We start from the raw sequence: 16760 nt of genomic DNA, 5'->3' as shown, positions 1-16760 counted from the left end.
CCCACTAATGAGTCTTACAAAATACAGACTCAGCTATCACTTAAGATGTTAGTCTTCTTAAATAAGATGATCCTGACAAATGTCCTGGTTCTTTATTGAAATGCATAGCTTGATACAAGGCAATGTTTAGACCTGTACCTTCTGTTTCAGGATAAAGTTTAACAGTGGCCACACAGGCTTCCTTTGAGCAGGGAGCAATTCTGAAATCAGGACTCATTTTTTCAGCTTTTGCAGAAATCTGTCATTTCTTTTATATTGAAATCTGCAAAGTGCTTCAATTTAAAAAATTGCTCTGTCTTAAAAATGGCATTGTCCTTTGCAAACTTGGTTTAATTCTCCAACTCCTTTCCTGCAGCAATATTTTTGAGATGCCACTGTTCCAATTGTGTTTCAATGTGATATCAGTGAATGCTCTGTTATATTCAAAGTTGTACAGAATGCCTTAATTTTCAGTGGGTAAAGTGATTTAAATATTTTTCCATTTTTTAAAAGCTAGTTGATTGAGATTCTTGAAATCCATAAAAGAGAAAAGATTTCACTTTCAGTAATCTGACAAATCAAACAGTAAATATGTACCTACATTTACATGTTATTTTGCATATTTCTATTTTTTAAATGCCTTGGTACCTAGAAGGTGAGACATTATRTCAGTTTGAAATATTAGGATTGAAATATCAGTAACAGTAAAAGGAAGGTTCCAGTTTCAGTCAATGCAAAGATAATGTAATAGCTATTTTTTTGGCTTTCCTTGCAAATCAAAGTTTTTAAGTCCTTGGAAGAGGGGACTTTATAAATTACTTGAAGTAGATTAACTGCTTACGTTTTTAAAGCAGTTCCCCTTTGGTAATACTGTTTAGCAGAGAGAGAGAGAGAGAGAGAGAGAGAGTGAGTGTGTGTGTCTCCCTCTGTTCCTTTCTTTTTCTATGCACAGTTCACTCATCATTCCATTAGGTGGAGCTTTGTGATTAAGACTGCAAAGGAAACTTGCTTCAAAGTGCAAAATAATTCACCACAGCATGGGTGGGGGAGGAGGAGAAAGAAGTGTACTTTGCTTAGAGGTATCAGTGTCCTGTGTGCAAGCTTGATACATAAAAATCTGTATCCAGACCCTCACACACAATGAAAATAACTTGAAAAATCGATTCTGTCAAATGGAACACTGCTCTAATCTGCTGTTATCATAGTCAAGTTTTAAATCTAAAATACCTTAGGTTATAAATTAAATGCCAAATATAATTAATTTGGCACTTGAAATATGAAGTGGATGACTGTCCTTTAGAGAAAGCCTGACAGCTTTATGTATGTCACATTGGTATCTGTTAAAATGAGCTTTACATGCCAGACAATCATAGCGTGAATCATATTGCTGTTGGCTGTACCAGAATTTTGTCAATGTAGTAAGTCTCTGAATAGTTCTCCTCTTAATTGTCTGAAGCTATTGCAAGACAATATAAATCAAGTATCATCTGCCTCATCTGTGCAAAATACTGGTCTTATCATACATCAAATAAGCAATTTATTCCTTATTCCTTGCTAGAGAAGATATTGTAGAATATTTACATATATGTTTTACGTATTCTATGTCATGTAATCTATGTTTTATATAAGTGGAGAATGTTCTCTTCCCTGTGCCTTGGATCCATGGCAGTTGCAGTTGGAATACAGTTTTCCTTGCACCTTAAATTCAATGGGTATCAGTGGGTTGCACTCCTTCCCTAGCCTATTGCCCCACACAGGGAGATTCTCTTTTTCACACCCTTTTCCTTTCACTTCTTGCGTTTTGTGTCCCTGCTTTGCAGGGTGGAACTACACTAGTCTTAATGCTTATATGTTCACATGTACCCATGGGGAAGTGGAGAAGTCAGCTTTGCCCAATAGACGCTTTTATACAGCTGTTGAAATAAAAATATCAATAAACCACATTATTTCCCACTAATAAGACCAGTTGGACTTTCCTAATCCAAACATCATAAAAATTCCCCAAGCAAAGATTTAATAGCAGAGTGCTGCATAAGGTTTCATTGCTGTAGTTTCACTATTAATTTTTAAATACATGTAACTAGCTGGCTAAATGTTTGTGACTGCTACCCTTCATACTGCCTAACCTACAGACTATATGAGCATTGCCAGTTGCAGAGCTATTCTTTTAGCTTAAGTGCAGAAAAAGAGGCAGATGAAATTTGATTTTTTTTAAGTTCTCTTGGAAAATCAAACAAAAAGAATGATTCCTCTAACAGCCTCTCCTTCAGGTCCTCTTTTTCTCAACCCTGTGCTGTACAACAGAACCTTGAGCCCCAAATCCATGTTAAAATTTAGCCATTGTTGCATGTTTCAGACAGAAAGCAACTTAACAGTAATATTTTAAACCTAGGACGCACAATACCCTTGTCTTTTTGTCTCATTTCTACCAGATTACACAAACAAAAAGATTTCTAGTTAGAAGCCTTTTGCAGGCAATGACTCAGAGATGCTACTGTTCCAGCAGCCAGCAGTTGATTTTAGCTTAAGTATATATTGGAGGAAACAAAGAAGAGAAAGTTACCATGATATTATGGCTGTGAGAATGCAACACCAAAAGTAGAACGAGGGAGATCTGTCATACTCCTGAGAATACTGATCTYACACACATGTATGTCTTAATTTTGCAAAGCACGTATATGTTTATATTCTCTGAAGATGGAGTGACAACAGGATTCGTCACTGACCCATAACACAAGTGACTTAATTTTTTTTGTCTTCGGCGACACTGTTTCACAGAAGATGGCTGGAGGTCATGGTGGTGCTCAGGCAGTGCAAAGCACTATAGTGTTTAAGGTCATCATCTTAGCTGCAGAGCAGTGTCAGATCCAGAGACAGAGCAGCTGCATTGCTGCAGTGCTGCACAAAAGCTAATTAGCCTAGGTAGGATGCAATTAGCTCCATACCAATGTGCCTGTTTTTCTGTGTTCTCACAGTTGACTCAGTTGTTCATAGCTTAGGGATCCCTGAACTTTGTCTGTTTTAGATGTATCTGTGTTTGGATCTCAAAAGCATTGTGACTTGGTTTTGAGAGTAAACAACTGTTGAATATGGGTGTGAGTTTGGGTTTGATAATGCCAAAATCATTTTTACTATTTTCCATGGATTTGGAGACAAATCAGCCGAGTGTGTGTGTGTGTGTGTGTGTGTGTGTGTGTGTGTAAAATTTCTCATTGTTCTTATGAAGCATTTTTGTCAGAAAACCCAGGCAACTTTGCTGTTCAATAAGGAGAGAGTCAACTGTTAGGCACTGATTGTCACAAATTTACTTTTCTTGAGATGAGAAAGTCTGAACTGATGTGGAAAATTCACTGTGAAATCTGGAGAGGTATATTCTACTGTCAGTTCAGGCCATGCTTCTGAAGTCAAATTTACTATCCTTTACTACTCAGTTGTCTTCTAAAATACAGGATTTCATTAAAGAAAAACAGTCTTGAAATTGATGGGTGTACAGAAATGAAGAATTATGGAAAATTGTTGATTCTTTAGCATAGAATGGAACAAACTGATGTGTGATATACTAATTTGAAAACTAGCTTTATGGGTGGCAGAGGACGATTGTTCTGTGCAATGTTTGTGCATATCTAGCACAAAGAGTTCTGTCCCATAATTAAGGCTCTTACTTGTGATCATGATACATATAAATAAGTAAAGGATATATGCCAATGAAACATTGGCAATAAACTTCAATTGAAGTAAAATCCAACCATTTTGATTAAGTATTTAAGGGTATTTGTATTTTTGCAAATAAAACTTCAAGTATATGTATATATTTTTAATTCAATGTTGTAAATATAAGTTCCAACGATTCCATGGAATTTACATCTTACAAATGACTGAGGTGATTTGATTTGACTTGACTTTGTTCTTGCTACATCATGAGAAATTGCTTGATATAGAAACCTCTGATTTTTGTGAACAGACCTGTTCGCTTAAATTTGGATGTCTCTGCTAGAAAGCTAAATAGATAAAATATAAATAAATGACTAATTTAAAAAGTAGTATACCTAGAACACAGGTCTTTAATGTAGTTTATTGTGTGTAAATATGGTACATTTGGTTGTGGAAAATGTAACCCATTTGTTCTTTTACAACTAAGTAAGTGCTTGGTTTTGTCTTCTATGTTTTAGAAAACAAACATGATTATTGTAACCAAATCACTGCTGGTGACTGTTCTTTGGGGTATGCCCTATTTGCATAATGCAGCATCCGGTGATGAAAACGCTCAGCTATTTTCAGCACACATTATCAGTAATGTGCCATGTTAGTTCAGATTAATACTGCTCTTTGTTCTTGACTATAGCTATGTTGAGCTGGAAATAAGTTGTGAACATACACTAGATGGCAGGCAGGTCAGGTGTCTGAAAACAAGGCTTGCCAATTCATCACACAGCCTTCTCTTGTGCTTCCAAAAGATCAATTGGTCTTCCTCAGGCCTACACAAAAGCACATTTGGATCACTGTACTGGATATGAGTATGCAGTCAACAGACTAGAAGACGATCTAGCCCTCTGACCACAAGATGCTAGGCCATGTTGTTTCTGACAGATTTGCTTTTGCCTTTTAGCTGACAAGGAGAAGATGCCCACTCAGTAAGAGCTGGATCAGTAGCAGCTGTTGTTGAGAATAAGGCTTGTGTTAGAGAAGTGAATGTGTTAAAGAAGCACTGTCAGCACCTGAGGCAGGCTCTGATGGCTTGTCTTCAACAGTAGACTCCTGTATTTGCCCTGCAGGAGGTGATAGCAGCTTGTCGCAAAATTTTTGTAGCACAACATCTTTCCAATGCTCTCTGTTTGCCCCAGGATGAAAAATGCCCTCAATGTTGCCCTTAAAGCAGAGATCTAGTTGCAATGCCAACATGCACAGCCTTGAATACATCAGTGCTTGTTGTAGCATCCCTTGGGAGCTTCAGTGACACAGGGTCAAATTCAGTCCTCATGTAAACTGGTGTGATGCCCACCTGACCCAAAACTCTGTCAGTGAAACAGAACGGCTGTCAGCTTTCACCTCTCTTGATGTCCTTGAGAAAGGGATGGATTTGAAAGGAGATGTCACATTACTATCAGACTATGCTAATGTCATAGGTGAGTCTCAAAGGACTCTAAGAGTAAACCACATTTTTAAAACAGTCTTTCCAATATTTTCTTTCCTTCAGGAATATTCCTAGGAATACAATGAGTGGCCATCTATTGCTTTTTTTTCCAAACAAAAAGTGTCTCAGTGTTGAGTTGCAATCAGATGGATTTAGGATTACTTCTATGGTATGCAAATTCCTGAATTGGTGCACCTTCTCTGAGTTTTACAAATTCACTTCCAGATTTTCAGGACGCAACTACTCTACAGTAAGACGTGTTAATGTAGTTATTGGCACAAATAAAACAAGTCTATACTGAGATTTTTAGGGAGTGTTCCTTATCTGTTGCAGGGTTGGTGCACCTTCACAGAAGGAAGATAGTTTCTGTTGCCAGTTCATCTAAACCTACTCAGCACATCTCTAGACAACAAATGGTGGGAAAACTGCTAGAGGCCTGTCTTTAGAGGAAACTGCTACTGCTTGTGGAACCGTATCAGTAGAGAATTACAGAGAAATGAACACTTGTGTAGCTTTGATTGCCTGAGTCAGCCAGAAAAGATAGGTGGGACTCGTGAGAGGGGGAAAATCTCACTTTGAACGAACAGACATAATTAGAAAGCAGGAAATTTAAACTTCATATTCAAATTATAAGTGCCTCTGAATACAATGTGCTTTTGCCTTCCAGACTGATTCATATTGAGGGGGGTTAAAACCACATCTGGATGCTGTGTTACTATTACACTGCACACGACTTTGAACAACTAATTGCCAATCCCAGCAACTCCCCCACCTCCTAGTTATTTATTCTGTCAGTTTGCACTGACTACACAGTTATGTGAAGTTGCTCTGAGAAGCATCTTGTTTTGGAGGCATACCTCATGAAGCAGCATCCATGAAGGCTCCTCAAGGCAGGTATTGCTTATGCTGCTGTGAATCAGATGCATTACGATTATTAATTGTTGTTGTGAAATGTTTCTGTTTCTCCCTTTATGCTTCTCTCCCAGATGAAAAGGCCTCCTGTATTGCATCTTCCGGAGCTTAGAGAACCCACTAGTTAAATCAGTAACAAAAAAGAGTAATCAGACATCAGTTGTTGCTCATCTAATCATCTGACACTTTCTAGAGTATCTGTACATTTTTTCTAATATGACAGAAATGATCAAATACTGCACACCAGCAATTTTTTCTTTTGATCTCTGTACATCAATGAGGAACCACTCAATCAAACTAGGAAATGTTGCAGAACAGAAAAATGAGAAAAAAGTAATACAGACTTGAGACTGTAAATAAGCAGGTGTATCTATATAGACATGAACACTGGGAGGTGAAGAAGGGAAAAGTGCAGAGACCTCTTCACTGTGAGGCAACCAACCTTGAATGAAAGCTTTCAAAACCTTTTCTCGCACAAACTGTTTTTGAGACATATTGTATAAGGACAACTGGAGCAAATAGGAGGACACAAAACCAGACAAATGAAAATATGGAGCAAATGACTCATCACAGTTTGAGTTCTCTTTTTTATACATGTAATCACAAGGTTTGTCTGCAACAAAGCCCCTTGAAGCCAGTATTTCTAGTGAAAATTGAAGCGTTATGTTCCTGCGTTTGTTCTTTGTTTCTCTGGATCTCTTTCAACTTTAAATAGCTAGAGACATTAAGCAATAAAGTAAGCAAGCATATTCAGAATATAAAATTGTGCTTAAAGCAGTGCATTGTACTGCTATTTTTACTCATTCTTCCATTAAAGCAACTTCCTTAAAGTGGAAATCTGTTCAGAATGTATGTTATAGACCTATGCAGCTTCAGACTGTACCTATGTGAGGCTGTCTCTGTGAGAACAAATTTACATTTAGCTTTGGGCAAGTGTGTTTGTTTAACATTAGCACTTACCTCACCCAAAAGAAAATCTATTAGCATCAAGATGTCACATGATGCAGCATTACAAAGACACACCATGCTTCACTCAGGACTGCAGGAAGAATGACATACCAGGCTTATGAGTTTAAGAACTTCAGGCTATGTTTTACCACAACCCATGAGTTTGATAACGGATCCACCAGAAGAAAACAAAGCCCCAAACGAAAAATTATCCTCTTCCCCAGCACCTCCACTAAACACCATAGCTCCTCCTTTTTCACTTTTTTTTTTTTGGTTTAGGTTTTTAAAAGGAATGCACTCCCCTTCTCATTTCCCCTGTTGCTCCCTGCAGTGATCTTCAGTCTTGCTTCCTGTCTGCCTCCAAAACTTGTCAAAATGGTACCCGGCAATGCAGCTTTTTTTATCAACTGTTTATTTGCTGCTGTGCTTCTGCAAGCATTCTGTGGAGGTGAGGAGTGAGGCTTAAGTGATGATGAGTATTTGAATTGATTACAGCAAGGAACTATAATGCATAAGAAGAAGGTTATGATTATAAGCTGCTGGGTGTTGTTTAACACATCAGTGACATTGTGAAAAATCTGGTTTAGAATTATTGAGCACACAATCTGAGGGATTGTAATTGGGTTTTAGTCCACAGGAGCTCGCAGAGGATCAGGCAATAGTTTATAAAATATACACGGAGATCAAAGTGGTTTGATATTCAGACTGATTTTCTATCTTTTTTTCAGTGTGGGAAAAATGAATAAACCCTCAAAACACTTTCATTTAAGGCCAGTTCCTGCCAGCAAGGGAAATTTAATCCACTCAAGCCACCAAATCATTGAGTACATTTATTCACTGAAGTAATCAATCAGTGGAAATAGGTTTTTCTTTTTATATATTAAATGGCAAAAATGATGAGTTCATAAAAATGTCAAGGAATTTTCATCTCTGCTATCTCTTTTCTTAGGTCAGCTGTCTTCAAATGTATTATCCCATTTGTGGGAATCTTACTTATTCTGTCCTTCTCATAGAAAGCTGAGTATTGAGTACTACACAGAGATTAAAATTGAGTAGAARCTATACAAAATGTCAAACATAGCAGAAATCATGACACCTGCTCTTTTGACTAGTTGCAAAAGCAGCAACAGTTGTTAATTTCTGATGCTAGCACTCTGGCAGTGTTACATTAATACATCAGTCACTGCAACTTTTTGTTTACATTTTTGCTAGCATCTACAAGTTTGTCAAGATCTGTTGTCTTTTTCCCTTATGCAGTTGCCTTCTTTTATTTTGACAAATGAATCCTGGCCAAGAAGTTATGTATGTTCCTTGCGCTTCATCATTTGGAAGCAGGAGACAACATTGCAATTATCATTTTTCTCTACTATTTATAATGCAGGTTGTTTCTTTGAGATCTTTTAGTGGAAAAGACTTGGTGAAGAAAAACATCAACCGTCCATTTGCCACGGTAAATAAAATTACATGCGTTGTTTGTCTGACATACTCTACACCTAGAACTTAAGCTCCTTTTAGTTTGGGAAAGATGAAATGCCTCCCAGGTTCTTCTTTGAGCTCATGCGCATTTAAGAATGTAGGAATGTGAGGGACCAACTGTGCRTCATGACATTTGGTGGCTTACAACTGCAGGCAGTCTTGTAATACAGACTAACCACAAGTTATAAAACACCTCCTAACACCTTTCCACGAAAGATGTTACGATTGCTACAAAGACTCTAAACCTCAAAAACTGTGTCACAGGTAAGGAACAGATGATATAAATGGCATCGCCAATATTTTGGATGAAGCAAGAATTTCTTACGTGACATTCCCAGAACATCCTAGCAAGTGGACCATGCCCCAAGCTCCAGAGGAGGAAGGAGATTCCCAGCTAATTTCCTGAAGTAAAATTCCTTCCTGAAATGTGCTGTCATCAAATCACCAGTTTGTTACCATCAATTCTAGTCGTAGGTTTAACCTTGAGAGTGTGAAAAAGAAGCACTAACCAAACACCTCAGCTTTCTTGATAATGCCAGGACCTTCCACATGCCCCACCCAACCTCGCAGCTCCATGTGTGGCCAATCTTCATGGGAAACCGACTGACAGCAGCCTGAAAGTATGGACTAATTAAATATATCATAATAGGTTGCAGCAAACACAGCTCAGCCTGATCCAAAAAGTCTTGGTTTCCTAATGTCAGTGAGATTTTCTGTTTATCTTTTTAATATGGTCAGGGTCCAGGTGTAGTTTTTGTAAATAACAGGGGCATCTGATGCAAATTCTTCCTCCTTACTCCTCACAGTTTCAAAGTTGACTAGCAACTACCTGTGAAGTGAGCAGACTCTAAAGGACAGCCAAATGCCTGTTTATATGTGGATATTAGTGTGTGGTAAGGTATGGTAAGGTAAAACTGATGGTACAGTAGCTGTCTGCACTTATTCTTCCTGGGGACAGTGGTAAGCACTCAGGGCTTTCTCAGGTGGCCTCTGCTAGGGCTTGTGGAGGCAGTTTAAGGGGTCACTGTCCCCCGATATCTGTATTGCCCTTTTGCTAGAGATTACAGCCCCTCTTACAAAGGTGACAGAAAGGATCACATGCCCACACCTCAGCTGTCCCCCTTTACAGTCTGGCATATTCACTGAAAATACTAATGAGGGCTGATTTGTGCTAACAAGGTGAGCTGCTATCAATGGAGGCTGAGGAGCAGAACCACGTGCTGGTTTGCTGCCCCAGCTACGAGAAGGGGCAGGTGTCACAGATGGGGTAACTTCTCAAAATGTGTTAAAGTCTTAATAATGCATCTTTGTGAGTGGAGTGGAAAAAGCTATCATATGCTTAATGATTAAAAACATTCATATGGAGAATCAGGGCAGAATAGCTAGTGGCTTGCATATTTACAGTTTACATATTTGCATACATACAGTCTTGCACTAACTTCTTGGGTACTTCAGCAGAAAAAACTTTGCAAGGATCAATTATTCAAAAACATAGTAAAACTTCCTTTTGGACAGAGCAACAGTATTAGTTAGTGAGAACTCCACAGTGCTCATATTCTTGATGGCATTAAAGAGAGCATGACTTAGTCTGAATAAAGGTGGGCTGCTACAACATAGTTGTTGTTGACTTATCTCCATAAATGGTATTGCAAAAACCATTTCAGATCCTACTGAGCATTTTCTTAAATGCCTAGCACATACAATGCAAGAACCTCTTTTTTTCTTGAGATTTTCATGTGGGTCTAGCTGTTTTAATGCATAGCCCTTTGAGGCCTTAGGAGTGTGCTGCACCATCTTTCCACAAAGATGTAGTGCTTAGGTAAAGAGAACAAAGAGGCTTAGACATCTCAAAGATTATTTATGTGACTCYGAGACCATGTTGTCAGTGTATAAAATGTGTAATAATTCATTGAACATTCAACAGAGAACTAACAGAGTATCTTCAAATGCTTTGCATCATCGAAGAAAATCAGGCATCTTAAGAGTATCCAGAAGACATAGTTAAGTTTCAAGCTTGTGTAGGCTGGGCTAACAGCCTTCTCATCATCATAGCTCACATGCTCAAAATGACTAATTTTTACTATTTATCAGGACTCTTTCCAGATAAAAAATAATTAACAATAATGTGAATACCACTTCATACTTCCAAACTGAGCTCATGTTCTGGTCATTGGCAAAACCAGTTTTGGAATAAATTGGGCGTACTCAGACAAGGTTGCTATGTGTCTGACTGTTACAAGTTCATCTCTCTTCTGTGAATACAAATCTTGGACTACGTATAAGAGAATATACACAACAGTAGGAACAATTCAGGAGGCTGAATTCAAGATAACATACTGTACAACAAATACTGAGGTTCTGCGCTGTAGTAACCTCACTGGTATTGAAACTCTCCTGACAATGTTTCATCTGCACTTGATTAGACCTAGTCAAGGTGGATTTCAGAACTCCAGGCAGATCTTTTGCAACCAGTTTGCTTGTGTCAAAAAAATACCTTTCTCTAATACAAATTGTTTTATGAACACCATGAATTTCTCCCCTTAGCACTGCTCAGGTAAGTATTAATAACAAAAAGGAGAAACCTAAAGACCAGTCAGTTTTGAAGCTATGGCAGCTTTTGGGGTGAAGCACACAGCCGAAGAGGAAGCCAGAGAGAGGGGGGAGATGGGAGTCGAAGAGAATCAACTACAACCTTCTCATATGAATTTGTTCAAAGAAAATGCTTTATCACATGGAAGAAACATGCCCATTGTTGACTGTGACAGAAATGGACACATACAGACAGTTTAGATCACGCAATTCAATTCAGGGTAAATTCCTTCATGTTCAGGGTTCATGTCCTCCATGCTCAACTTCTGCAGCTTCTTTCATGTTCTCTCACAGCTCATTGCTGGTGTTGAAGAGCTGCTGCTTGGCATTCAGCACATGCAGCACCACACTGCAGTGGAGGCACTCAGCTCTTCTGGCTTTTTTGGGCAGAGCTGTTTTACACCCTCTGCTCATGCCGATGCCAAACATTTGGTTCCAATGCACTAGGTTGCACTAGGTTTGTCTGATGTGCAACTACATGAAAAAGTGCTTATAGAAGAAAGTAACTGTGAATCTTCAGAATATTTTGCCTACTTTTATTCCACAGATTGCCCTGCTTCTGCTGAATTGGGTAACATCTGGGCTCTGTATGGGCAACAGAGTGTATGTTGGTCCTGTCCTATGCTTTCTGCCCTGGAGCAACAACAGGTGCTGCTGGCCAAAAGAATCTTATTTTGTAGGCCTACCAAAGAAGGACTATAAGTGGAAAACATGTGGAAGAAAATCACCAATTCTGTAGGGAAACACTCCTTTCCTATTTTAATACTTGGAATTGAGTTTTCTTCTTAAAATTACCACATCAACTGGAAGTATTTAATGACTCACACAGAACTGCACAGAACAAGATAGCCTAAGAAAATGCACCATTACAGGCTCAAGCCTACTTCTGTTCTAGACATAGAGAATTTTGCCACTAATTCAAATGAGAACTCTTGTGGCATTATTCAGAGCCTTTTGAAATCGCTGTTTCTTTTCTTCTTTTAGGACTTATGTGATAACAAAATCATGCTAAAACAGAAGAGAGTAAGTACTTCGAACTGTTTGAGGAAACACAGGGCAGGTCCTTGCATAATTAAATCAGCATAGTTCCACGGTAAGCAATGATATATACTGTAACCATTGAAGCTATGCCAACTTATTCTAGCCAAAGCTCAGGCTAACAGTGTTTAAGCCCATCACCGTTCCACCGGCTGCTGCTTTATCTGTTTGTCTGTGTGAAACAGAAATCAGAGGCCAAATACAGTCCTGGGGTGACTTTGAGTGTTACAGATGATTATGTTGCATTTTGTCTTAAAAAGGTAAATGGCTTTGAGAGGGAATTTAGTTCATTTTTCATCACTTCATTTTACAGAGATGAGTAACTGCAGTTGAGAACTCACTGTACTAGCTGCCATGGACAGCCATGGTGAGGGACCAGTCCCTTGAAGGGCTTGCGAGCTTGGGTGACAAGGCAAGAGAAAGGTCTCTGAGGCTAGACTTACGACATGCTGGCTTTCATCCGCCTACTTAACCTCACTGTTGACAGTAGAAACTTTTCATCTGATCTGATACCTCACATAAATACAAATACGCACTTGCTTTTATAGACTGCAAATCATTTACACATTTAAAACCAAACAAAATAAATGCAACCATAATATTAGGATGTATGATGTGAAGCATGCAAGCATGTCAGAGATAAAGTCTGGTATCCAGAGGCTTCTAACGTTTGCCTCATGCCGTAGGGAGAGGCGCCACTTTCCGTAATGCACGGAGCCAATTATACCAGTGTCTTGATAGAGGGGAGGGGGGAGAAATCTTACTGCTGATCCTGACAGCCAGCAAACTTGAACTCTGAAGCTTGATGTCTCATTAGTCCTATGATTGTTTTAGTTTGGGTGTCTGTAAAGTAATAAAGTGGTTTCCTCCTAAGACTAATAGTATTTCGTTTACCAACCTATTATTTGGTGAGTTGTTCTTAGGCCTGTCCAACATCAACTTAAATTTGAATCTGTACCTCCTGAAGATGGGGAATTGTAAACTGACAGGCCCAGTTAGTGGGAACTAAAGAGGCTTGAATCAGTAATAACTCCAGGGATTGAGGGGACAGGGTATTTATAGGCAGTCTAATGTTTAGAGTACTTTTCATTTAAAATCTGGCAATTTGGTACTAATGTAAAAAGCATTAAATACTAAATTTCTAGTAGGCCATGTTTACATAATATGTTTAGCCCACCAGCCACACAAAGAAAAAAGTTAAGCCTTTGATTTCATTCTGAACTTTCTGCCTTTGATAAATTTAAGATTATTGTTGTATTAGTGCCATTTTTATGTCCTTAGTGGGAGTTAAGGTACTCAGCACTTGCAGGATTGGGTCTGAAGTAAGGATGGGAGCAGTCTAATGTGACAACTCTTGAAACATGCTGTATAACATCTGAGAAGGATCAGGAAGACAATCCTTAGCCCTGAGCATTATATACAAATGAAATAGGGGTTATCTGGGGGCAGCATAATTCATTAAATGTTCCTTCTAAATGTAAAACACCAAATTCCCTTGACACAGTCAGCCTTCGGATCTGCAGTCTAGTTGTGACATAAAAAAGATATTACAATAAGAATAAACTTAAATTCAGAAAAGCTAGGAAGTTCAGAGTTAAAGCTGATGCTATTTTCGTATTTCATCTTGGAATGATCTGACAGATAAAATATTACAGATGTCATAGCCTTTTAAAAAAGCACTTTAAGAAGTGTCTGATTTTAGGAGATGTGACTAGATTCTCAGCTGGTGTCAATCAGAAGATTTACATTAACAGTAGTGCAATTACCCTGTAACTCCATCAGTTGAGAATCTAATCCAGGAGCTGTAACAGTCAGTTAAAAATATGTGCATGTACAGTTTCATCTTCCCTTTGTACATCTTTCTCTCTTCTTTCAGATCAACACTGGGAAGATATCAAACAAATATCACAGTCAGCTTTTAGTGAAGACTGGATAAAACTACACTGTGGCTGAAAAACAGTTTATTTCGAGGGAGGGTGTAAGGTGATCAGAACATGAGAAATGAAGGGTGCTATATAAAGGCAATGTTTATTGATTTTAAATAGATTATTTGTTGCTGGGCTGTTAAAAGGAGGCCAGTCCAATGAGCAGGATGGCTCAGAGACGCTCCCACCTGCTCAGCCAGCACTGCCCTGTGCCCTGCTCATATTTAGAGTTGGTGAGACAGCGGCAGTCAAGTAGTAGTGCTGCTCCCTGTCCGTCGTACAGCTGCGTCTGGCCACAAAGCCGGGACCAAGTTGCAGAGTCTGAATGAAGGCTCCTGTTCCTCTTGACCTCTGCGGATGTTCATCTATGCTGAATAACACTCTCCTTCCTTATAAATGGCCAAAAAAAGGTGGAGGAAAATTAGACAAGTTAGTGCTAAGGTCTTGCATAAAGACTTTGTAGAAATCCTCCCAAATGAGAATTTAAAAATATTTGTGGAGAAAAGGGAAAGGAAATATCTCAGTAAGAGAAGAGCAGTTATGTGTCTTTTTTTCCTCATTTAAAAAAAAATTTCCTCATAGAAATGCTTCTGATATGCATTTTTGAAAAATACACTGCCTGCCTGTTCAGTCTCTCCCAGACAGAGTCGGTCCTGATTCTGCTCCACTGAAGTAAACAGTTGTACTTGCTTGCGTTGGTCTCAAGTTTAACCTGGAGATTTTGAAACAATAACAGAAATACACATCTAGGATCCCTCCAAAACTCAGATTATGTTTTAACTACACACCTGGTTGCAGTCCCTTAAAATCTAGTCTATACTAACAATGTTACAAGTGGTTACTGGAAAGATCCAGTTCCTTTTCAATGCTCCTATGACTGTGCAGCATTGTAAAGAGGCCAGGGGAAGAAACAGGTGAATCTGGCCACTTACTGGCTTCTTATTACCTTAATATAGTAAGATAAAGAATGGAACAGCATGCCCACTTCTGAGTGATTCCTTTCCTATTCAAATGTATGACGGCTTAGCTTGAAATCAAAAATATACAATGCTCTCTAGTTTAGCAAGCTGTGCGATTTATTAAACCAAGAGTGACCATTTCCTCCTGTCAGCTATTATATGTGATCAGTTACTGTAAGTGCCTATCACTTGTTATGTATTTATTTATCGGAGGTTAGAGTCACTCTTTTAGAAAACTTTCACATGTGGGCACAATGCCCGAGAGCTGCCTTTCAGCTGGCCAGTGAAATGAACCTTTCAGGCCCTGTTCTCAGTTGATGTAAATCATGTAGCCTGGTGCTTTTCTGATTTACCTCAGCTCTGAAAATCTGGCCTATTATCAGAGACCCTGTACCTGACCATTTTTGGTGCAGGTCTGCTCCGGCACAGGGTAGTGAAGCTGAGACATTTTCCCAGAAAAATACAAAATGTTATACACCATCTCATGTCAGGTATTCTGTACCTCAAATTGGTGGAACAAAGCATGTTATTTCCACTTAGTGGGAAGGAAACCAACATTGTTATTTCCACTGCTCTAGTGTCAGGGCTTTTTATTTCCACTGCAATGATTGTACAGGCTCTCATAACCAATAACCCAACATCCAGCCCCTGAAAACAACAACAAAGAAAACTTGGCTAGTCTGAAACACATTAGAGCGCACAAAATAAAACTGACTCCGGGCTGCAGCCAGAATGGAAATGTCTATTCTCCCAATAGCAGTGGGTAGGATTTGACTAAAAAATGACATTTTTCTGACACATCAGCAACCTCTGGTTTCTTTCCAGTTCTCCAGATGATGTTAGTAGAAAAAAAACCCCAACGCACTGAGGGTCTATATAGATTCCACATTAACTTCAAAGCGGAAGAAGAAAACATGTACTATTTGCTTACAGTTGTGTAAAATAAATGTGGTTCAGGTTTAGAGCTTGTAGTGTAGACACAAATGGTCAGATACACGGCATCAGACAAAAAGCAAAAGTGATCCCTCTCTACACCAGCCTGTCACCCTAAGGTTTAAGAGCATTTCCTCTGAAAAAGGAACACAGCATCACTCCTCAAAACCTCCTGCAATGAGAAGCAGCTCGAAGCTGATGTTAGGGCTCCATAGAAGCTCCTCTGTCACAGAGCAGACCCCAATCAATGTGCTGTGGACACCGGCTGTGCCCTGTTCCCAGCCAGCTCTTCCCACTTGTTAACCTGAACTGCTCTTGGTCACCAGCCCGCTCAGGGACCTTCTCTTACAGCGTCGCTCCTCCAGCTGCCAACAACAGGATTTCTGTTTCAGGGCACTGAACATGGGCCAGCATGAGATGGGTTACATTTTATGAGGATTGCTGATTACTGAGACATTCCCCTTGAACATACAGAAAGTTGGACTTACAGTTAGGTGTAAATCTACATCATTTCATGGATGTGAATGGAACAAAACTCATTTTTGTCAGCTGAGTGTACAATCCACAGCTTTTGGGGTTATACAGGATTTATTTGCTGTGGTGGGGAATAAGAGATCTTGTTTTTATTGCTCATCAGCTGAAAAAATAGGTGTCTGTTATCTATGAAACTGAGACTCACTCATCCACTCATGTTTACATGGCTTTATTAACAGCTGATGTCCTTTTAAAATGAGGGAAGCTTAAGATGCTGTTTTCTGGTGAAAATGACAATTCTGTTATTTGTGAATGTAAAGATCTCCTCCTCCAGTTGACAAACTAGCAGAAAATGTGGGCAGAAGTATGAAAATGAGCTTGTTGACAGTGATTATA

Source organism: Apteryx rowi, unplaced genomic scaffold (genome assembly GCF_003343035.1).
Source record: "Apteryx rowi isolate R43461 unplaced genomic scaffold, aptRow1 scaffold_353, whole genome shotgun sequence".
NCBI classification, from domain to species: Eukaryota; Metazoa; Chordata; class Aves; order Apterygiformes; family Apterygidae; genus Apteryx; species Apteryx rowi.
Note: the sequence above shows the minus strand (reverse complement) of the source record.